Source organism: Oncorhynchus nerka, unplaced genomic scaffold, assembly GCF_034236695.1.
Source record: "Oncorhynchus nerka isolate Pitt River unplaced genomic scaffold, Oner_Uvic_2.0 unplaced_scaffold_3269, whole genome shotgun sequence".
NCBI classification, from domain to species: domain Eukaryota; kingdom Metazoa; phylum Chordata; class Actinopteri; order Salmoniformes; family Salmonidae; genus Oncorhynchus; species Oncorhynchus nerka.
The window spans coordinates 1-24,855 of NW_027038024.1; the positions used below are offsets into that span (position 1 = coordinate 1).

Here is a 24,855-nt window from a genome sequence, read left to right on the forward strand (position 1 = left end):
TAGTACCATAATAACCTAGTTTACAGCTTCTCCACAGTCAGTACCATAATAACCTAGTTTATAGCTTCTCCACAGTACCATAATAACCTAGTTTATATAGCTTCTCCACAGTTAGTACCATAATAACCTAGTTTACAGCTTCTCCACAGTTAGTACCATAATAACCTAGTTTACAGCTTCTCCACAGTCAGTACCATAATAACCTAGTTTATATAGCTTCTCCACAGTCAGTACCATAATAACCTAGTTTATATAGCTTCTCTACAGTCAGTACCATAATAACCTAGTTTATAGCTTCTCCACAGTCAGTACCATAATAACCTAGTTTATAGCTTCTCCACAGTACCATAATAACCTAGTTTATAGCTTCTCCACAGTTAGTACCATAATAACCTAGTTTATAGCTTCTCCACAGTCAGTACCATAATAACCTAGTTTATATAGCTTCTCCACAGTACCATAATAACCTAGTTTATAGCTTCTCCACAGTACCATAATAACCTAGTTTATAGCTTCTCCACAGTTAGTACCATAATAACCTAGTTTACAGCTTCTCCACAGTTAGTACCATAATAACCTAGTTTATATAGCTTCTCCACAGTCAGTACCATCACATCACTTCACTGATGATTTAACATGCCAAACATTAAACTGGGAGAGGACGCCTGTCCTTGAATCTCTTTCTCGGCTCTCTTTTTCTCGGCCTCTCTCTCTGTCTTGGATCTCTCTCTCTCTCAAACCTCCTCCTCTAGAATAATACAAACATGCAAACAGAAAGAAAAACCATTACGTTAAAATATTAATGTTATTTTCCTTTCTCCCCCATCCTCTGGTGGGTCTCAGGGTGGCCAGAAGATTGACAGGCTGGACGGCGCTCATGCCCCAGAGCTGACCAGTAAGGTCCAGAGGCTGTCGGTCAGCTCGGGGAGCTGGGCGGGCCAGGGCGGAGCCCCTAAAGAGGACCTTAATGAGCGTCTGAAGAAACTGATCAACGCAGCACCCTGCATGCTCTTCATGAAGGGATCCCCCCAGGAACCCCGCTGTGGTAAAGAGAGAGAGTGTGGGGGTGTGGTCTTCATGAACAGGCTCCCGCTGTGGAAAACACACAGGGACCAGGCCTGGTAATTAGAGAAAGACAGGGGGATTGGTGGTGGTGGTGGAGGAGAGGCAGGCCTGGTAGTGGAGGAGAGGCAGGCCTGGTAGTGGAGGAGGAGGAGAGGCAGGCCTGGTGGTGGAGGAGGAGGAGAGGCAGGCCTGGTGGTGGAGGAGGAGGAGAGGCAGGCCTGGTGGTGGAGGAGAGGCAGGCCTGGTGGTGGAGGAGAGGCAGGCCTGGTAGTGGAGGAGAGGCAGGCCTGGTGGTGGAGGAGAGGCAGGCCTGGTGGTGGAGGAGAGGCAGGCCTGGTAGTGGAGGAGAGGCAGGCCTGGTAGTGGAGGAGAGGCAGGCCTGGTGGTGGAGGAGAGGCAGGCCTGGTAGTGGAGGAGAGGCAGGCCTGGTAGTGGAGGAGAGGCAGGCCTGGTAGTGGAGGAGGAGGAGAGGCAGGCCTGGTAGTGGAGGAGGAGGAGAGGCAGGCCTGGTGGTGGAGGAGGAGAGGCAGGCCTGGTGGTGGAGGAGGAGAGGCAGGCCTGGTGGTGGAGGAGGAGAGGCAGGCCTGGTGGTGGTGGAGGAGAGGCAGGCCTGGTGGTGGTGGAGGAGAGGCAGGCCTGGTGGTGGTGGAGGAGAGGCAGGCCTGGTAGTGGAGGAGGAGGAGAGGCAGGCCTGGTGGTGGAGGAGGAGGAGAGGCAGGCCTGGTGGTGGAGGAGGAGAGGCAGGCCTGGTGGTGGTGGAGAGGCAGGCCTGGTGGTGGAGGAGGACATTACACTGTAAGGGGTTGAGGTTCCCAACCACGCCGCTGATTATCAGGTTCAGTATCAGGTTCAGTATCAGGATCAGGTTCAGTATCAGGTTCAGTATCAGTATCAGGTTCAAGGCAGTTTGCAAACATCTGAAACATTTGAGTTTAAAATCTAAACCCATTAGTTATTTTTCACCTCATCCTGAAATGTATCTCTAAATATTTTTCATCTTTATAAAGAAGCCAAGTTGTAGTGTTTGTGAACTCTCGTTTAATGTAATCCCCACCAAGCCACGTGAGGCTGTGACTGCGACCTTGCTAGTTCTTTAAAGAAGCCCTCGAAACCTGAATTTAAAGGTTACACACTCATACACCATGTTAAACACATGCTCCTAACACATTACACACTCTTTGTGCGTGTGTGTGTGTCTGTGAGTGTGTGTGTCTGAGTGTGTGTGTGTCTGAGTGTGTGTCTGAGTGTGTGTGTGTGTGTGTGTGTGTGTGTGTGTGTGCGTCTGAGTGTGTCTGTGTCTGAGTGTGTCTGTGTCTGAGTATGCGTGCGTGTGTGTGTGCGTTTGTGTTTCTGTGTGTTTGTCTCGTGTGTGTGCGTGTGTGTGTGTGTCTCTGTGTGTGTCTCTGTGTGTGTGTGCGCATAATAACCTAACTTTCCTTGAAATAAGAAATCAGCTTTTTTTATGTTCCTTTTTCCTGGAGCTGTATGGTGTGTCTGCGGTGCGCGACCCCCTGACCCTTTAGGAGAAGGAGAGGGAGCAACAACCGCTCGCCAATCAATCGTGCGTCTGGGTCTAGGATAGAGAGCCTCTAGCCAGAGAAAGCAGCTGGGCCTGGTGTAGTAGAAACAAGTTAATATAGTGGCATGTAGCTGAATAACCATTAGTTAGGGGCCTCTAGCTGTTTTATAATGAATTCCCCCATGAATGAATGGAGTATCAGAATGAGAGTTTCACTGCAGGCTCTACATGCAGGCAACATATCACCCCCTCCTCTACTCCTGTTCTCTCTTTCTGTTCTCTTCTCTTTTTCTCTGCCTCTCTCGCTTTCTTTCTTGATCGCTCGCTCACTCTCCTTTCTCCTCTCTCCCTCTCTTTCTCCTCTCTCCCTCTTTCTCTTCTCTCTCTCTTTTTCTCCTCTCCCTCTTTCTCCTCTCTCTCTTTTGCCCCTCTTTCTCCTCTCTCCTCTCTCTCTTTCTCCTCTCCCTCTTTCTCCTCTCTCCCTCTCTCTCTTTCTCCTCTCCCTCTTTCTCCTCTCTCCTCTCTCTCTTTCTCCTCTCCCTCTTTCTCCTCTCTCTCTTCTTTCTCCTCTCTCCTCTCTCTCTTTCTCCTCTCTACCCCTTCCTCTCTTTCTCCTCTCTTTCTCCTCTCTCCCGCTTTCTCCTCTCTTTCTCCTCTCTCCGCTTTCTCCTCTCTTTCTCCTCTCTCCCGCTTTCTCCTCTCTTTCTCCTCTCTCTCGCTTTCTCCTCTCTCCCCTTTCTCCTCTCTCCCGCTTTCTCCTCTCTCGCTTTCTCCTCTCTCCCGCTTTCTCCTCTCTCCCGCTTTCTCCTCTCTTTCTCCTCTCTCCCGCTTTCTCCTCTCTTTCTCCTCTCTCCCGCTTTCTCCTCTCTTTCTCCTCTCTCCGCTTTCTCCTCTCTTTCTCCTCTCTCCGCTTTCTCCTCTCTTTCTCCTCTCTCGCTTTCTCCTCTCTCCCGCTTTCTCCTCTCTCCTCGCTTTCTCCTCTCTCCGCTTTCTCCTCTCTCCTCGCTTTCTCCTCTCTCCCGCTTTCTCCTCTCTCCGCTTTCTCCTCTCTCCCGCTTTCTCCTCTCTCCGCTTTCTCCTCTCTCCCGCTTTCTCCTCTCTCCCGCTTTCTCTCTCTCTCCCTCTTTCTCCTCTCTCCCTCTCTTTCTCCTCTCTCCCGCTTTCTCCTCTCTCCCGCTTTCTCCTCTCTCCCGCTTTCTCCTCTCTCCCTCTTTCTCCTCTCTCCCTCTTTCTCCTCTCTCTCTCTCCTCTCTCCCTCTCTTTCTCCTCTCTCCCTCTTTCCCCTCTCTCATTCTTTCTCTCTCTCGTTCTCTCCCTCCACCCTCGTTTCCATCTTGTCTATTTCCCTCTGTCACAGTCTCTTCTCAAACACTGACTCACACTCATGTATCAAACACACATATCTACCTCATATTTAAACAGTGATCCTGTCCATGCCAATGTGGACCCATGTCAGTAGTAGAGACACTGCATTTGGAAAGTATTCAGACCCCTTGACTTTTCCCACATTTTGTAAGTTACAGCCTTATTCTAAAATTGACAACAAAAAGAATGTCTCATTTCCTATCAATCTACACACAATACCCCATAATGACAAAGCAAAAACAGGTTTAGAAACTTTTGCTAATTTATTAAACATAAAAAAAAACGGATCATATTTACATAAGTATTCAGACCCTTTACTCGGTACTTTATAAGTATTCAGACCCTTTACTCTGTACTTTATAAGTATTCAGACCCTTTACTCGGTACTTTATAAGTATTCAGACCCTTTACTCGGTACTTTATAAGTATTCAGACCCTTTACTCGGTACTTTATAAGTATTCAGACCCTTTACTCTGTACTTTATAAGTATTCAGACCCTTTACTCGGTACTTTATAAGTATTCAGACCCTTTACTCGGTACTTTATAAGTATTCAGACCCTTTACTCGGTACTTTATAAGTATTCAGACCCTTTACTCAGTACTTTATAAGTATTCAGACCCTTTACTCGGTACTTTGTTGAAGCACCTTTGGCAGCAATTACAACCTCAAGTCTTCTTTGGTATGACCCTACAAGCTTGGCACACCTGTATTTGGGGAGTTTCTCCCATTCTTCTCTGCAGATCCTCTCAAGCTCTGTCAGGTTGGATGGGGAGTGTCGCTGCACAGCTAATCTCAGGTCTCTCCAGAGATGTTCAATCGGGTTCAAGTCCGGGCTCTGGCTGGGCCACTCAAGGACATTCAGAGACTTGTCCTGAAGCTACTTCTGTGTTGTCTTGTCCGTGTGCCTAGGGTCATTGTCCTGATGGAAGGTGAACCTTCGCCCCAGTCTGAGGTCCTGAGTACTCTGGAACAGGTTTTTATGAAGGATCTCTCTGTACTTTGCTCCTGTCATCTTTCCCTCGATCCTGGCTAGTCTCACAGTTCCTGCCGCTGAAAAACATCCCCATAGCATGATGCTGCCACCACCATGCTTCACCGTAGGGATGGTGGAAGGTTTCCTCCAGATGTGATGGTTGGCTTTCAGGCCAAAGAGTTCAATCTTGGTTTCATCAGACCAGAGATTCTTGTTTCTCATGGTCTGACTCCTTTAGGTGCCTTTTGGCAAACTAAGCGGGCTGTCATGTGTCTTTTACTGAGGAGTGGCTTCCGTCTGGCCATAAAAGGCTTCCATTTTTTTCTTTTTTTTCTTTCTTCTTTTTAACTTTATTTAACTAGGCAAGTCAGTTAAGAACAAATTCTTATTTTCAATGACGGCCTGGGAACAGTGGGTTAGCTGGTCTAGGAACAGTGGGTTAACTGGTCTAGGAACAGTGGGTTAACTGGTCTAGGAACAGTGGGGGTTAGCTGGTCTAGGAACAGTGGGTTAGCTGGTCTAGGAACAGTGGGTTAACTGGTCTAGGAACAGTGGGTTAACTGGTCTAGGAACAGTGGGTTAACTGGTCTAGGAACAGTGGGTTAACTGGTCTAGGAACAGTGGGTTAACTGGTCTAGGAACAGTGGGTTAACTGGTCTAGGAACAGTGGGGTTAACTGGTCTAGGAACAGTGGGTTAACTGGTCTAGGAACAGTGGGTTAACTGGTCTAGGAACAGTGGGTTAACTGGTCTAGGAACAGTGGGTTAACTGGTCTAGGAACAGTGGGTTAACTGGTCTAGGAACATTGGGTTAACTGGTCTAGGAACAGTGGGTTAACTGGTCTAGGAACAGTGGGTTAACTGGTCTAGGAACAGTGGGTTAACTGGTCTAGGAACAGTGGGTTAACTGGTCTAGGAACAGTGGGTTAACTGGTCTAGGAACAGTGGGTTAACTGGTCTAGGAACAGTGGGTTAACTGGTCTAGGAACATTGGGTTAACTGGTCTAGGAACAGTGGGTTAACTGGTCTAGGAACAGTGGGTTAACTGGTCTAGGAACAGTGGGTTAACTGGTCTAGGAACAGTGGGTTAACTGGTCTAGGAACAGTGGGTTAACTGGTCTAGGAACAGTGGGTTAACTGGTCTAGGAACAGTGGGTTAACTGGTCTAGGAACAGTGGGTTAACTGGTCTAGGAACAGTGGGTTAACTGGTCTAGGAACAGTGGGTTAACTGGTCTAGGAACAGTGGGTTAACTGGTCTAGGAACAGTGGGTTAACTGGTCTAGGAACAGTGGGTTAACTGGTCTAGGAACAGTGGGTTAACTGGTCTAGGAACATTGGGTTAACTGGTCTAGGAACAGTGGGTTAACTGGTCTAGGAACAGTGGGTTAACTGGTCTAGGAACAGTGGGTTAACTGGTCTAGGAACAGTGGGTTAACTGGTCTAGGAACAGTGGGTTAACTGGTCTAGGAACAGTGGGTTAACTGGTCTAGGAACAGTGGGTTAACTGGTCTAGGAACAGTGGGTTAACTGGTCTAGGAACAGTGGGTTAACTGGTCTAGGAACAGTGGGTTAACTGGTCTAGGAACAGTGGGGTTAACTGGTCTAGGAACAGTGGGTTAACTGGTCTAGGAACAGTGGGTTAACTGGTCTAGGAACAGTGGGTTAACTGGTCTAGGAACAGTGGGTTAACTGGTCTAGGAACAGTGGGGTTAACTGGTCTAGGAACAGTGGGTTAACTGGTCTAGGAACAGTGGGTTAACTGGTCTAGGAACAGTGGGGTTAACTGGTCTAGGAACAGTGGGTTAACTGGTCTAGGAACAGTGGGTTAACTGGTCTAGGAACAGTGGGGTTAACTGGTCTAGGAACAGTGGGTTAACTGGTCTAGGAACAGTGGGTTGACTGGTCTAGGAACAGTGGGTTAACTGGTCTAGGAACAGTGGGTTAACTGGTCTAGGAACAGTGGGTTAACTGGTCTAGGAACAGTGGGTTAACTGGTCTAGGAACAGTGGGTTAACTGGTCTAGGAACAGTGGGTTAACTGGTCTAGGAACAGTGGGGTTAACTGGTCTAGGAACAGTGGGTTAAATGCCTTGTTCAGGGGTAGAACGACAGATTTGTACCTTGTCAGCTCGGGTTTGAACTCGCAACCTTCCGGTTACTAGTCCAACGCTCTAACCACTAGGCTACCCTGCCGCCCCCATCTGGACACTCTACCATAAAGGCCTGATTTGGTGGGAGTACTGCAGAGATGGCTGTCCTTCTGAAGGTCCTCCCATCTCCACAGAGGAGCTCTGTCAGAGTGACCATTGGGTTCTTGGTCACCTCCCTGACCTCAAGGCTCTCTCCCTGATTGCTCAGTTTGGCTGAGCGTCAGCTCTAGGAAGAGTCTTTGTGGTTCAAACTTCTTCCATTTAAGAATGATGGAGGCCACTGTGTTCTTGGGAAATTACTTAAAAATCATACAAATGTGATTTTCTGATTTTTGTTTTAGATTCCGTCTCTCACAGTTGAAGTGTACCTATGGTAAAAATTACAGACCTCTACATGCTTTGTATAAGTAGGAAAACCTGCAAAATCGGCAGTGTATCAAATACTGGTTCTCCCCACTCTATGTATGTATATACACACTTTGTATTACTTAAAATGAATGTGATGATACCAGGCTCAGAGTTTGGGACCATCTTTATTTTAGCTTTAACTTCAGGTCATGTTCATGTGTTTCCAAATGGCCCTTTTATATGAGGGTAACAAACATGCTGCTGACCAAACTCATCTGCAATTATGTCCTACTTAATATCCTGACCTTGTTGTTCCTATGAACATACAATAACATTGAACTAACAACCTGATTTAATATTCTAACTCTGTTCCTGTTAACATACAATAACATTGAACTAACAACCTGATTTAATATCCTGACTCTGTTCCTATTAACATACAATAACATTGAACTAACAACCTGATTTAATATCCTGACTCTGTTCCTATTAACATACAATAACATTGAACTAACAACCTGATTTAATATCCTGACTGTTGTTCCTATGAACATAAAATAACATTGAACTAACAACCTGATTTAATATCCTGACTGTTGTTCCTATGAACATACAATAACATTGAACTAACAACCTGATTTTGATATTCTGACTCTGTTGTTCATATGGGGTATTGTGATGTCATTATGGGGTATTGTGATGTCATTATGGGGTATTGTGATGTCATTATGGGGTATTGTGATGTCATTATGGGGTATTAACATACAATAACATTGAACTAACAACCCGTTGATTTCTCCTCAGCCGTCAGATTGTAGTTCTGTTGAAGTATCATGCTATCCAGTAATACAGCCGTGTCTTATACTAGGTTTACAAACACACTGTGTTCTCCCCATCACCCAGGTTTCAGCCGTCAGATTGTAGTTCTGTTGAAGGACCATGCTATCCAGTATAACAGCCGTGTCTTATACTATGTTTACAAACACAGTGTGTTCTCCCCATCACCCAGGTTTCAGCCATCAGATTGTAGTTCTGTTGAAGGACCATGCTATCCAGTATAACAGCCGTGTCTTATACTAGGTTTACAAACACACTGTGTTCTCCCCATCACCCAGGTTTCAGCCGTCAGATTGTAGTTCTGTTGAAGGACCATGCTATCCAGTATAACAGCCGTGTCTTATACTAGGTTTACAAACACACTGTGTTCTCCCCATCACCCAGGTTTCAGCCGTCAGATTGTAGTTCTGTTGAAGGACCATGCTATCCAGTACTACAGCCGTGTCTTATACTAGGTTTACAAAACACTGTGTTCTCCCCATCACCCAGGTTTCAGCCATCAGATTGTAGTTCTGTTGAAGGACCATGCTATCCAGTATAACAGCTGTGTCTTATACTAGGTTTACAAACACAGTGTTCTCCCCATCACCCAGGTTTCAGCCATCAGATTGTAGTTCTATTAAAGTACCTTGCTATCCAGTATAACAGATAGTGGCGCTTTTCAAGGACCATGCTATCCAGTATAACAGATAGTGGCGCTTTTCAAGGACCATGTGTAGTAGAAAATCGGTTCAAATATGACACAATGAAGAACTTTGAATTCAATTATAGACTTTTAATACAAGAGTATAGCAAGCCGGAGTGCTCCGCGAAAACACACCCCTTTTCCAGAGCCCTGGCTCCAGTATTTATCCACATATTGCATATGAGCCCATCCCACATGTAAATTACGTTACATTCCAATCCGTGCATCCTGCTGGTTCAGCTCAATAACGCTCATACCTGCTTTCCATCAGATTATAATGATGACAAGACCCTTGCTTTGTTCCTGCACTTAGCTAAATGCATTCTTTTGTTTGTGTATTATCTAGGATCAGCAGACTATGTGTCTCCTCAGTTTCTAGCATGTCCAGCTATACTAAAAAAATACTATACATTTCTCTATTTTACAGCCCTATGCTTTGGCTCTGCACTTAGCTCAATATGTTACTATGTATGTGTGTCTTTATCTCAGAGCAACAGACTATGTGTCTTCTCTGTCATTCCTTCTGCATCTACGTCCTAAAAATATGCAAAACTATGTCTATTGGTCATCAGTTAGTCATTTGACTGACCCTCCTTTGTATATATCCTCTGGCCTTGGTATGTCCAGCTATCCTGGCAGCTATGTCACCTTTCCTTCATGTAGTCTGTTTTTAGTGTTCAGCTATTCTATACATCTTATGCATTTGTCTATGTGTTATATTTGCACCCACACATGCCATCCAGTATAACAGATAGTGGCGCTTTTCAAGGACCATGCTATCCAGTATAACAGATAGTGGCGCTTTTCAAGGACCATGCTATCCAGTATAACAGATAGTGGCGCTTTTCAAGGACCATGCTATCCAGTATAACAGATAGTGGCGCTTTTCAAGGACCATGCCATCCAGTATAACAGATAGTGGCGCTTTTCAAGGACCATGCTATCCAGTATAACAGATAGTGGCGCTTTTTCAAGGACCATGCTATCCAGTATAACAGATAGTGGCGCTTTTCAAGGACCATGCTATCCAGTATAACAGATAGTGGCGCTTTTCAAGGACCATGCCATCCAGTATAACAGATAGTGGCGCTTTTCAAGGACCATGCTATCCAGTATAACAGATAGTGGCGCTTTTCAAGGACCATGCTATCCAGTATAACAGATAGTGGCGCTTTTCAAGGACCATGCCATCCAGTATAACAGATAGTGGCGCTTTTCAAGGACCATGCTATCCAGTATAACAGATAGTGGCGCTTTTCAAGGACCATGCTATCCAGTATAACAGATAGTGGCGCTTTTCAAGGACCATGCTATCCAGTATAACAGATAGTGGCGCTTTTCAAGGACCATGCTATCCAGTATAACAGATAGTGGCGCTTTTAAGGACCATGCCATCCAGTATAACAGATAGTGGCGCTTTTCAAGGACCATGCTATCCAGTATAACAGATAGTGGCGTTTTCAAGGACCATGCTATCCAGTATAACAGATAGTGGCGCTTTTCAAGGACCATGCTATCCAGTATAACAGATAGTGGCGCTTTTCAAGGACCATGCTATTCAGTATAACAGATAGTGGCGCTTTTCAAGGACCATGCTATCCAGTATAACAGATAGTGGCGCTTTTCAGGACCATGCTATCCAGTATAACAGATAGTGGCGCTTTTCAAGGACCATGCCATCCAGTATAACAGATAGTGGCGCTTTTCAAGGACCATGCCATCCAGTATAACAGATAGTGGCGCTTTTCAAGGACCATGCTATCCAGTATAACAGATAGTGGCGCTTTTCAAGGACCATGCTATCCAGTATAACAGATAGTGGCGCTTTTCAAGGACCATGCTATCCAGTATAACAGATAGTGGCGCTTTTCAAGGACCATGCTATCCAGTATAACAGATAGTGGCGCTTTTCAAGGACCATGCTATCCAGTATAACAGATAGTGGCGCTTTTCAAGGACCATGCTATCCAGTATAACAGATAGTGGCGCTTTTCAAGGACCATGCTATCCAGTATAACAGATAGTGGCGCTTTTCAAGGACCATGCTATCCAGTATAACAGATAGTGGCGCTTTTCAAGGACCATGCTATCCAGTATAACAGATAGTGGCGCTTTTCAAGGACCATGCTATCCAGTATAACAGATAGTGGCGCTTTTCAAGGACCATGCTATCCAGTATAACAGATAGTGGCGCTTTTCTGGACCATGCTATCCAGTATAACAGATAGTGGCGCTTTTCAAGGACCATGCTATCCAGTATAACAGATAGTGGCGCTTTTCAAGGACCATGCTATCCAGTATAACAGATAGTGGCGCTTTTCAAGGACCATGCTATCCAGTATAACAGATAGTGGCGCTTTCAAGGACCATGCTATCCAGTATAACAGATAGTGGCGCTTTCAAGGACCATGCTATCCAGTATAACAGATAGTGGCGCTTTTCAAGGACCATGCTATCCAGTATAACAGATAGCGGCGCTTTTCAAGGACCATGCTATCCAGTATAACAGATAGTGGGCTTTTCAAGGACCATGCTATCCAGTATAACAGATAGTGGCGTTTCAAGGACCATGCTATCCAGTATAACAGATAGTGGCGCTTTTCAAGGACCATGCTATCCAGTATAACAGATAGTGGCGCTTTTCAAGGACCATGCTATCCAGTATAACAGATAGTGGCGCTTTTCAAGGACCATGCTATCCAGTATAACAGATAGTGGCGCCATGACCATGCCATCCAGTATAACAGATAGTGGCGCTTTTCAAGGACCATGCTATCCAGTATAACAGATAGTGGCGCTTTTCAAGGACCATGCTATCCAGTATAACAGATAGTGGCGCTTTTCAAGGACCATGCTATCCAGTATAACAGATAGTGGCGCTTTTCAAGGACCATGTGTAGTAGAAAATCGGTTCAAATATGACACAATGAAGAACTTTTGAATTCAATTATAGACTTTTAATACAAGAGTATAGCAAGCCGGAGTGCCCGCGAAAAACACACCCCTTTTCCAGAGCCCTGGCTCCAGTATTTATCCACATATTGCATATGAGCCCATCCCACATGTAATTACGTTCATTCCAATCCGTGCATCCTGCTGGTTCAGCTCAATAACGCTCATACCTGCTTTCCATCAGATTATAATGATGACAAGACCCTTGCTTTGTTCCTGCACTTAGCTAAATGCATTCTTTTGTTTGTGTATTATCTAGGATCAGCAGACTATGTGTCTCCTCAGTTTCTAGCATGTCCAGCTATACTAAAAATACTATACATTTCTCTATTTTACAGCCCTATGCTTTGGCTCTGCACTTAGCTCAATATGTTACTATGTATGTGTGTCTTTATCTCAGAGCAACAGACTATGTGTCTTCTCTGTCATTCCTTCTGCATCTCTACGTCCTAAAAATATGCAAACTATGTCTATTGGTCATCAGTTAGTCATTTGACTGACCCCCTCCTTTGTATATCCCTCTGGCCTTGGTATGTCCAGCTATCCTGGCAGCTATGTCACCTTTCCTTCATGTAGTCTGTTTTTAGTGTTCAGCTATTCTATACATCTTATGCATTTGTCTATGTGTTATATTTGCACCCACACATGCCATCCAGTATAACAGATAGTGGCGCTTTTCAAGGACCATGCTATCCAGTATAACAGATAGTGGCGCTTTTCAAGGACCATGCTATCCAGTATAACAGATAGTGGCGCTTTTCAAGGACCATGCTATCCAGTATAACAGATAGTGGCGCTTTTCAAGGACCATGCCATCCAGTATAACAGATAGTGGCGCTTTTCAAGGACCATGCTATCCAGTATAACAGATAGTGGCGCTTTTCAAGGACCATGCTATCCAGTATAACAGATAGTGGCGCTTTTCAAGGACCATGCTATCCAGTATAACAGATAGGACCATGCCATCCAGTATAACAGATAGTGGCGCTTTTCAAGGACCATGCTATCCAGTATAACAGATAGTGGCGCTTTTCAAAGGACCATGCTATCCAGTATAACAGATAGTGGCGCTTTTCCAAGGACCATGCCATCCAGTATAACAGATAGTGGCGCTTTTCAGGACCATGCTATCCAGTATAACAGATAGTGGCGCTTTTCAAGGACCATGCTATCCAGTATAACAGATAGTGGCGCTTTCAAGGACCATGCTATCCAGTATAACAGATAGTGGCGCTTTTCAAGGACCATGCTATCCAGTATAACAGATAGTGGCGCTTTTCAAGGACCATGCCATCCAGTATAACAGATAGTGGCGCTTTTCAAGGACCATGCTATCCAGTATAACAGATAGTGGCGCTTTTCAAGGACCATACTATCCAGTATAACAGATAGTGGCGCTTTTCAAGGACCATGCTATCCAGTATAACAGATAGTGGCGCTTTTCAAGGACCATGCTATCCAGTATAACAGATAGTGGCGCTTTTCAAGGACCATGCTATCCAGTATAACAGATAGTGGCGCCAAGGACCATGCTATCCAGTATAACAGATAGTGGCGCTTTTCAAGGACCATGCCATCCAGTATAACAGATAGTGGCGCTTTTCAAGGACCATGCTATCCAGTATAACAGATAGTGGCGCCAAGGACCATGCTATCCAGTATAACAGATAGTGGCGCCAAGGACCATGCTATCCAGTATAACAGATAGTGGCGCTTTTCAAGGACCATGCTATCCAGTATAACAGATAGTGGCGCTTTTCAAGGACCATGCTATCCAGTATAACAGATAGTGGCGCTTTTCAAGGACCATGCTATCCAGTATAACAGATAGTGGCGCTTTTCATGACCATGCTATCCAGTATAACAGATAGTATGCCAAGGACCATGCTATCCAGTATAACAGATAGTGGCGCTTTTCAAGGACCATGCTATTTCAGTATAACAGATAGTGGCGCTTTTCAAGGACCATATCCAGTATAACAGATAGTGGCGCTTTTCAAGGACCATGCTATCCAGTATAACAGAGTGGCGCTTTCAAGGACCATGCTATCCAGTATAACAGATAGTGGCGCTTTTCACAACCATGCTATCCAGTATAACAGATAGTGGCGCTTTTCAAGGACCATGCTATCCAGTATAACAGATAGTGCGCCAAGGACCATGCTATCCAGTATAACAGATAGTGGCGCTTTTCAAGGACCATGCTATCCAGTATAACAGATAGTGGCGCTTTTCAAGTACCATGCCATCCAGTATAACAGCCGTGTCTTATACTAGGTTTACAAACACACTGTGTTCTCCCCATCACCCAGGTTTCAGCCATCAGATTGTAGTTCTATTGAAGTACCATGCTATCCAGTATAACAGCCGTGTCTTATACTAGGTTTACAAACACACTGTGTTCTCCTCATCACCCAGGTTTCAGCCGTCAGATTGTAGTTCTGTTGAAGGACCATGCTATCCAGTAATACAGCCGTGTCTTATACTAGGTTTACAAACACACTGTGTTCTCCCATCACCCAGGTTTCAGCCATCAGATTGTAGTTCTATTGAAGTACCATGCCATCCAGTATAACAGCTCGTGTCTTATACTAGGTTTACAAACACAGTGTGTGTTCTCCCCATCACCCAGGTTTCAGCCATCAGATTGTAGTTCTATTGAAGTACCATGCTATCCAGTATAACAGCCGTGTCTTATACTAGGTTTACAAACACACTGTGTTTCTCCATCACCCAGGTTTCAGCCGCCAGATAGTGGCGCTTTTCAAGGACCATGCTATCCAGTTCAGCAGTTTTGACATCCTGTCAGACGAGGAAGTGAGAGGGGGCTGAAGACCTTCTCCAACTGGCCCACCTACCTCAGGTTTACGTTAACGGAGAACTCGTGAGGGGGACTGGACATTGTCAAGGTGAGTCATGTTAAACACATATTTTTCTTTTCCAGAGAACTGAGGCGAGTGAGCGAAAACAAAACAAACATCAACAACAACAAAAATGATAAATGTAACCTTGTAAAAAAAATAATAAATAACTTTGGTATAACACCTGGTATAACACCTTTGGTATAACACCTTGGTATAACACCTTTGGTATAACACCTTGGTATAACACCTGGTATAACACCTGGTATAACACCTGGTATTTTTTATTTTTTTTTTTTTATTTCACCTTTATTTAACCAGGTAGGCTAGTTGAGAACACCTTTATTTAACCAGGTAGGCTAGTTGAGAACACCTTATTTAACCAGGTAGGCTAGTTCAGAACACCTTTATTTAACCAGGTAGGCTAGTTGAGAACACCTTTATTTAACCAGGTAGGCTAGTTGAGAACACCTTTATTTAACCAGGTAGGCTAGTTGAGAACACCTTTATTTAACCAGGTAGGCTAGTTGAGAACACCTTTATTTAACCAGGTAGGCTAGTTCAGAACACCTTTATTTAACCAGGTAGGCTAGTTGAGAACACCTTATTTAACCAGGTAGGCTAGTTGAGAACACCTTTATTTAACCAGGTAGCTAGTTCAGAACACCTTTATTTAACCAGGTAGGCTAGTTGAGAACACCTTTATTTAACCAGGTAGGCCAGTTGAGAACACCTTATTTAACCAGGTAGGGCTAGTTGAGAACACCTTTATTTAATCAGGTAGGCTAGTTGAGAACACCTTTATTTAACCAGGTAGGCTAGTTGGAGAACACCTTTATTTAACCAGGGGCTAGTTGGAGAACACCTTATTTAACCAGGTAGGCTAGTTGAGAACACTTATTTAACCAGGTAGGCTAGTTGGAGAACAAGTTCTCATTTACAACTGCGACCTGGCCAAGATAAAGCATAGCAGTGTGAACAGACAACACAGAGTTACACATGGAGTAAACAATTAACAAGTCAATAACACAGCAGAAAAAAATGGGCAGTCTATATACAATGTGTGCAAAAGGCATGAGGAGGTAGGCAAATAATACAATTTTGCAGATTTAACACTGGGGTGATAAATGATCAGATGGTCAGTGTACAGGTAGAGATATTGTGTGCAAAAGAGCAGAAAAGTAAATAAATAAAACAGTATGGGAATGAGGTAGGTGAAATGGGTGGGCTATTTACCAATAGACTATGTACAGCTGCAGCGATCGGATAGCTGCTTGGATAGCTGATGTTTGAAGTTGGTGAGGGAGATAAAAGTCTCCAACTTCAGCTTATTTAGTAAAATTGCCCAGTCACAGGCAGAGTACTTGAACGAAAGGTGCCAAATGAGGTGTTGGCTTTAGGGATGATCAGTGAGATACACCTGCTGGAGCGCGTGCTACGGATGGGTGTTGCCATCGTGACCAGTGAACTGAGATAAGGCTTGAGCTTTACCTAGCATGGACTTGTAGATGACCTGAGCCAGTGGGTCTGGCGACGAATATGTAGCGAGGGCCAGCCGACTAGAGCATACAAGTCGCAGTGGTAGGTGGTGAAGGTGCTTTAGTGACAAAACGGATGGCACTGTGATAGACTGCATCCAGTTTGCTGAGTAGAGTGTTGGAAGCCATTTTGTAGATGACATCGCCGAAGTCGAGGATCGGTAGGATAGTCAGTTTTACTAGGGTAAGCTTGGCGGCGTGAGTGAAGGAGGCTTTGTTATGAATAGAAAGCTTCAGTCTTGATTTGATTTTCGATTGGAGATGTTTCTGATGTGAGTCTGAAGGAGAGTTTGTAGTCCAGCCAGACACCTAGGTACTTATAGATGTCCACATATTCAAGGTCGGAACCATCCAGGGTGGTGATGCTAGTCGGGCATGCGGGGCAGGCAGCGATCGGTTGAAAAACATGCATTTGGTTTTACTCGCGTTTAAGAGCAGTTGGAGGCCACGGAAGGAGTGCTGTATGGCATTGAAGCTCTTTGGAGGTTAGATAGCACAGTGTCCAATGACGGGCCGAAAGTATATAGAATGGTGTCGTCATGAGAGGTGGATCAGGAATCGCCCGCAGCAAGAGCAACATCATTGATATATACAGAGAAAAGAGTCGGCCCGAGAATTGAACCCTGTGGCACCCCCATAGAGACTGCCAGAGGACCGGACAGCATGCCCTCCGATTTGACACACTGAACTCTGTCTGCAAAGTAATTGGTGAACCAGGCAAGGCAGTCATCCCAAAACCGAGGCTATTGAGTCTGCCGATAAGAATAACACCTGGTATAACACCTTGGTATAACACCTTGGTATAACACCTGGTATGTATAACACCTTGGTATAACACCTGGTATAACACCTGGTATGTAGAACACCTTGGTATAACACCTTGGTATAACACCTGGTATAACACCTAGAGACCTCACCAAGAGATTTGAGCCTTTTGATGTAGTGGTTTTAGAATGACAGAGACCAGGGTTTGAGTCCTGGTCAGGATACCCTTCTAATGAACTACATTGGTTTCAGCAGTTGATAGCACTATTGACAGCATGGGGCGGCAGGGTAGCCTAGTGGTTAGAGCGTTGGACTAGTAACCGGAAGGTTGCAAGTTCAAATCCCCCGAGCTGACAAGGTACAAATCTGTCGCTCTGCCCCTGAACAGGCAGTTAACCCACTGTTCCTAGACCGTCATTGAAAATAAGAATTTGTTCTTAACTGACTTGGCTAAATAAAGGTAATAAAAACATTTTAAAAAAAAATAAATACATTGACAAGACCACTTCCTCGTGGTCACAGACGGACAAGACCACTTCCCTCGTGGTCACAGACGGACAAGACCACTTCCTCGTGGTCACAGACGGACAAGACCACTTCCTCGTGGTCACAGACGGACAAGACCACTTCTCGTGGTCACAGACGGACAAGACCACTTCCTCGTGGGTCACAGACGGACAAGACCACTTCCTCGTGGTCACAGACGGACAAGACCACTTCCTCGTGGTCACAGACGGACAAGACCACTTCCTCGTGGTCACAGACGGACAAGACCACTTCCCTCGTGGTCACAGACGGACAAGACCACTTCCTCGTGGTCACAGACGGACAAGACACTTCTCGTGGTCACAGACGGACAAGACCACTTCCTCGGGTCACAGACGGACAAGACCACTTCCTCGTGGTCACAGACGGACAAGACCACTTCCTTGTGGTCACAGACGGACAAGACCACTTCCTTGTGGTCACAGATTTGACAAGACCACTTCCTTGTGGTCACAGACGGACAAGACCACTTCCTTGTGGTCACAGACGGACAAGACCACTTCCTCGGGTCACAGACGGACAAGACCACTTCCTTGTGGTCACAGACGGACAAGACCACTTCCTTGTGGTCACAGACGGACAAGACCACTTCCTCGTGGTCACAGACGGACAAGACCACTTCCCGTGGTCACAGACGGACAAGACCACTTCCTCGTGGTCACAGACGGACAAGACCACTTCCTTGTGGTCACAGACGGACAAGACCACTTCCTCGTGGTCACAGACGGACAAGACCACTTCCTGTGGTCACAGACGGACAAGACCACTTCCTCGTGGTCACAGACGGACAAGACCACTTCCTTGTGGTCACAGACGGACAAGACCACTTCCTCGTGGTCACAGACGGACAAGACCACTTCCTCGTGGTCACAGACGGACAAGACCACTTCCTCGTGGTCACAGACGGACAAGACCACTCGTGGTCACAGACGGACAAGACCACTTCCTCGTGGTCACAGACGGACAAGACTACTTCCTCGTGGTCACAGACGGACAAGACCACTTCCTTGTGGTCACAGACGGACAAGACCACTTCCTTGTGGTCACAGACGGACAAGACCACTTCCTTGTGGTCACAGACGGACAAGCACCACTTCCTTGTGGTCACAGACGGACAAGACCACTTCCTCGTGGTCACAGACGGACAAGACCACTTCCTTGTGGTCACAGACGGACAAGACCACTTCCTTGTGGTCACAGACGGACAAGACCACTTCCTCGTGGTCACAGACGGACAAGACCACTTCCCGTGGTCACAGACGGACAAGACCACTTCCTCGTGGTCACAGACGGACAAGACCACTTCCTGTGGTCACAGACGGACAAGACCACTTCCGTGGTCACAGACGGACAAGACCACTTCCTTGTGGTCACAGACGGACAAGACCACTTCCTCGTGGTCACAGACGGACAAGACCACTTCCTTGTGGTCACAGACGGACAAGACCACTTCCTCGTGGTCACAGACGGACAAGACCACTTCCTTGTGGTCACAGACGGACAAGACCACTTCCTTGTGGTCACAGACGGACAAGACCACTTCCTCGTGGTCACAGACGGACAAGACCACTTCCTCGTGGGTCACAGACGGACAAGACCACTTCCTTGTGGTCACAGACGGACAAGACCACTTGTGGTCACAGACGGACAAGACCACTTTGTGGTCACAGACGGACAAGACCACTTCCTCGTGGTCACAGACGACAAGTCTGGTCACAGACGGACAAGACCACTTCCTTGTGGTCACAGACGGACAAGACCACTTCCTCGTGGTCACAGATGGACAAAACTACTTGTAGCGAGTTGATGTTGTAACGAGTCTATGGACATCAGACCAGCATCCCGGAGTCGTCTCTTCACTGTTGATGTTGAGACTGGTGTTTTGTGGGTACTATTTAATGAAGCTGCCAGTTGAGGACTTGTTTCTCAAACTAGACACTCTAATGCACTTGTCCTCTTGCTCAGTTGTGCACCGGGGCCTCCCACTCCTCGTTCTATTCTGGTTAGAGCCAGTTTGTGCTGTTCTGTGAACAGCGTTGTACGAGATCTTCAGTTTCTTGGCAATTTCTGACGACTGACGAGTTTCAGAAGACAGTTATTTGTTTCTGGCCATTTTGAGCCTGTAATCGAAACCACAAATGCTGATGCTCCAGATACTCAACTAGTCTAAAGAAGGCCAGTTTTATTGCTTCTTTAATCAGGACGACCGTTTTCAGCTGTGCTAACATAATTGCAAAAGGTTTTTTTAATGATCAATTAGCCTTTTAAAATGATGAACTTGGATTAGCTAACACAACGTGTCATTGGAACACAGGAGTGATGGTTGCTGATGATGGGCCTCTGTAGATATTCCATAAAAAATCTGCCGTTTCCAGCTACAGTAGTCATTTACAACATTAACAATGTCTACACTGTATTTCTGATCAATTTTATGTTATTTTAATGGGCAAAAATGTAGCTTTTCTTTAAAAACAAGGACATTTCTAAGTGACCACAAACTTTTGAACGGTATTGTGTGTGTGTGTGTGTGTGTGTGTGTGTGTGTGTGTGTGTGTGTGTGTTAGTGTGATTCAGACTGTAGGTGTGTGTGTTAGTGTGATTCAGACTGTAGGTGTGTGTTAGTGTGATTCAGACTGTAGGTGTGTGTGTTAGTGTGATTCAGACTGTAGGTGTGTGTTAGTGTGATTCAGACTGTAGCTGTGTGATTCAGACTGTAGGTGTGTGTGTGTGTGTGTTAGTGTGATCCAGACTGTAGGTGTGTGTGTGTGTGTGTGTTAGTGTGATTCAGACTGTAGGTGTGTGTGTTAGTGTGATTCAGACTGTAAGTGTGTGTTTTAGTTTGATTGACTGTAGGTGTGTGTTAGTGTGATTCAGACTAGGTGTGTGTGTTTTAGTGTGATTCAGACTGTAGGTGTGTGTGTTAGTGTGATTCAGACTGTAGGTGTGTGTGTTAGTGTGATTCAGACTGTAGGTGTGTGTGTTTTAGTGTGATTCAGACTGTAGGTGTGTGTGTTAGTGTGATTCAGACTGTAGGTGTGTGTTTTAGTGTGATTCAGACTGTAGGTGTGTGTGTTAGTGTGTAGGTACAGTAGAACGAAGGGCTTCTGCAGTGACCCAGTGACCCATCTCAGTGTTGATACCTGTTTGTAGGAACTAGCTGAATCTGGAGAGCTGAGAAGACCTGTCCCAAGGCTGTCACACTGAGCACAGGTAAAACACACCTTATACACATACACACACACACACACACACGTGGAAGATGGCACGTTGTATTGTGTGACTTATGGACTGTCCTTATAACCTCCAGGTTGAAGTCGACCATCAACAGGAGTCCAGTCATGCTGTTCATGAAGGGCAATAAAGAGGTACGTAGGTGTCACTGTATAACAGGACAATAAAGAGTTACGTAGGTGTCACTGTATAACAGGACAATAGAGGTACGCAGGGTGTCACTATATAACAGGACAATAAAGAGGTACGAGGTGTCACTATATAACAGGACAATAAAGAGTTACGAGGTGTCACTATATAACAGGACAATAAAGAGGTACGAGGTGTCACTGTATAACAGGACAATAAAAGAGGTACGTAGGTGTCACTATATAACAGGACAATAAAGAGGTACGTAGGTGTCACTGTATAACAGGACAATAAAGAGGTACGAGGTGTCACTATATAACAGGACAATAAAGAGGTACGTAGGGGTGTCACTATATAACAGGACAATAAAGAGGTGTCACTATATAACAGGACAATAAAGAGGTACGTAGGTGTCACTGTATAACAGGACAATAAAGAGGTACGAGGGGTGTCACTATATAACAGGACAATAAAGAGGTACGTAGGGTGTCACTATATAACAGGACAATAAAGAGGTACGTAGGTGTCACTATATCATAACAGGACAATAAAGAGGTACGTAGGTGTCACTATATAACAGGACAATAAAGAGGTACGTAGGTGTCACTATATAACAGGACAATAAAGAGGTGTCACTATATAACAGGACAATAAAGAAAATGAGGTGTCACTATATAACAGGACAATAAAAGAGGTACGTAGGTGTCACTATATAACAGGACAATAAAGAGGTACGAGGTGTCACTATATAACAGGACAATAAAGAGGTACGTAGGTGTCACTATTTAACAGGACAATAAAGAGGTACGTAGGTGTCACTATATAACAGGACAATAAAGAGGTATGTAGGTGTCACTGTATAACAGGTCAATAAACCTGTGTGTTTGTTTGGTCTGTGTACTTAATGGAATAGAATGGGGCAGCAGGTAGCCTAGTTGTTAGAGCGTTGACTTGTAACCTAAAGGTTGCAGGGTCGAACCCCGAGCTGACAAGGTAAAAATCTGTCATTCTGCCCCTGAACAAGGCAGTTAACCCAACTGTTCCTAGGCCATCATTGTCAATAAGAATTTGTTCTTAGCTGACTTGCCTAATTAAATAAAGATTAAAAAAATATACATATAATAAAATGGAATAGAAAAGGAGAATAGACTTGAATATAATTGCAGTTAATCATAAATAAATGCTGCAGAAACATACATGGACAATAAACTGAGGCTTGTGTTTGGCCTACATAATACTATTCTAATATAACTCCAGTACATTACTTCAAGAGGTACCAGTTGGGCCTACATAATACTATTCTATTAATATAACTCCAGTACATTACTTCAAGAGGTACCAGTTGGCCTACATAATACTATTCTAATATAACTCCAGTACATTACTTCAAGAGGTACCAGTTGGCCACATAATACTATATAATACTATTCCAATATAACTCCAGTATATACTTCAAGAGGTACCAGTTGGCCTACATAATACTATTCTAATATAACTCCAGTACATTACTCAAGATACCAGTTGGCCTACATAATACTATATAATACTATTCCAATATAACTCAGTACATTACTTCAAGAGGTACCAGTTGGCCTACATAATACTATTCTAATATAACCAGTACATTACTTCAAGAGGTACCAGTTGGCCTACATAATACTATTCCAATATAACCCAGTACATTACTTCAAGAGGTACCAGTTGGCCTACATAATACTATTCTAATATAACCAGTACATTACTCAAGAGGTACCAGTTGGCCTACATAATACTATTCTAATATAACTCCAGTACATTACTTCAAGAGGTACCAGTTGGCCTACATAATACTATTCTAATATAACTCCAGTACATTACTTCAAGAGGTACCAGTTGGCCTACATAATACTATTCTAATATAACTCCAGTACATTATTCAAGAGGTACCAGTTGGCCTACATAATACTATTCTAATATAACTCCAGTACATTACTCAAGATACCAGTTGGCCTATATACTACTATATAATACTATTCCAATATAACTCCAGTACATTACTTCAGTTGGCCTATATACTACTATATAATACTATTCTAATATAACTCCAGTATATACTCTATATAATATATAGTATATAATATGGTACAGTTGGCCTATATACTACTATATAATACTATTCTAATATAATATATAGTATATAATATAGTACAGTTGGCCTATATTACTATATAATACTATTCTAATATAACCTAGTACATTACTTCAAGAGGTACCAGTTGGCCTACATAATACTATATAATACTATTCCAATATAACTCCAGTACATTACTTCAGTTGGCCTATATACTACTATATAATACTATTCTAATAGAACTCCAGTATATACTCTATATAATATATAGTATATAATATAGTACAGTTGGCCTATATACTACTATTCCCAGTATATACTCTATATAATATATAGTATATAATATAGTACAGTTGGCCTATATACTCTGCCAATCTAGTAGATATGACAATTGGTATTGCATACATTTCAACAGAGTTGAGGCTAATCTGAAATCAATAATATTCTGCACTCACAGAGCAGTGGGATCCCCCCCTCACACACACACACACACACACACTAATGGTTCAGGAGTACCCCCCAGACACTAATGGTTCAGGAGTACCCCAAACCCCCCCCCAGACACACACACACAGACACTAATGGTTCAGGAGTACACACTAATGGTTCAGGAGCACTTCCCCACCCCCCAGACACTAATGGTTCAGGAGTACCCCCAGACACTAATGGTTCAGGAGTACCCCAGACACTAATGGTTCAGTACTCCCCAGACACTAATGGTTCAGGAGTACCCCCCAGACACTAATGGTTCAGGAGTACTTCCAGACACTAATGGTTCAGGAGTACCCCCCAGACACTAATGGTTCAGTACCCCCAGACACTAATGGTTCAGAGTATTTCCAGACACTAATGGTTCAGGAGTACCCCCCAGACACTAATGGTTCAGTACCCCCCTCCTACCTCTTCATATTGATGGCTGCTGCTCTCAGATGAAGACATATCTTCAGAGTAGTTTCACCCAGGTCCCCTGTGAATCCCCTCTCTCCCTTTGGTTCTATCTGAGATACGGATCTTTATTTCCTTTTCCTCTCCATTTCTTAAAAGACCGTTTCTAAGTGGGGTCCTGTGAAAACCACAGTACAAGTTGAAACTTGCTCAATGAAAGCTTGAGTTTGGTTTCATTCCTGGAGGGAAGAAGCTCACTCCTCCTGCTTAACTAGGCAAGTCGGTTAAGAACAAATTCTTATTTACATTGAAGGCCTAGGAACAGTGCCTTGTCTAGAAATGACATATTTACCTTTCATAGCTTGGGGATTCGATCCGGCAACCTTTCGGTTTACTGGCCCAACGCTCTAACCACTAGGCCGCCATTTAAAACCATGTGTTATCTTGAAAGCACTTCTCCTACTCACTCAGAAAACACCATTTTGTATATTAGCTATTTGAAAGATCTTTGTCTTAAAAAGAAACATTGCTTCCTGTGATTTTGTTCTGCAATAAAATGGTTTTGTGTGGACTCACCCGTTGAAGGATCTGAATTGAGTTAATATGTTGATTATAAAGTGTATGTTCTTTTGTTAAGATAATTGGCATGGGTATGATTATGTTATCTGTTTGGTTTCCTAAAGTCTGTTTTCTTCCTGTATCTGTAGCAAGCCAAGTGTGGATTCAGTCTTCAGATATTGGAGATAATGAACAGCTCAGGGTGAGGTAACACCACCATATCACGATACTGGAGATAATGAACAGCTCAGGGTGAGAGAACACCACCATATCACATACTGGAGATAATGAACAGATCAGGGTGAGAACAGCCACTATATCACGATACTGGAGATA

At 44.3% G+C, this 24,855-nt stretch overlaps 1 pseudogene; it reads left to right on the top strand.

Moving 5' to 3' along the window:
- Positions 1-807: 807 nt before the first annotated feature.
- Positions 808-24,725, top strand: LOC135566807 (glutaredoxin 3-like; annotated as a pseudogene).
- The last annotated feature ends 130 nt before the right edge of the window (positions 24,726-24,855 follow it).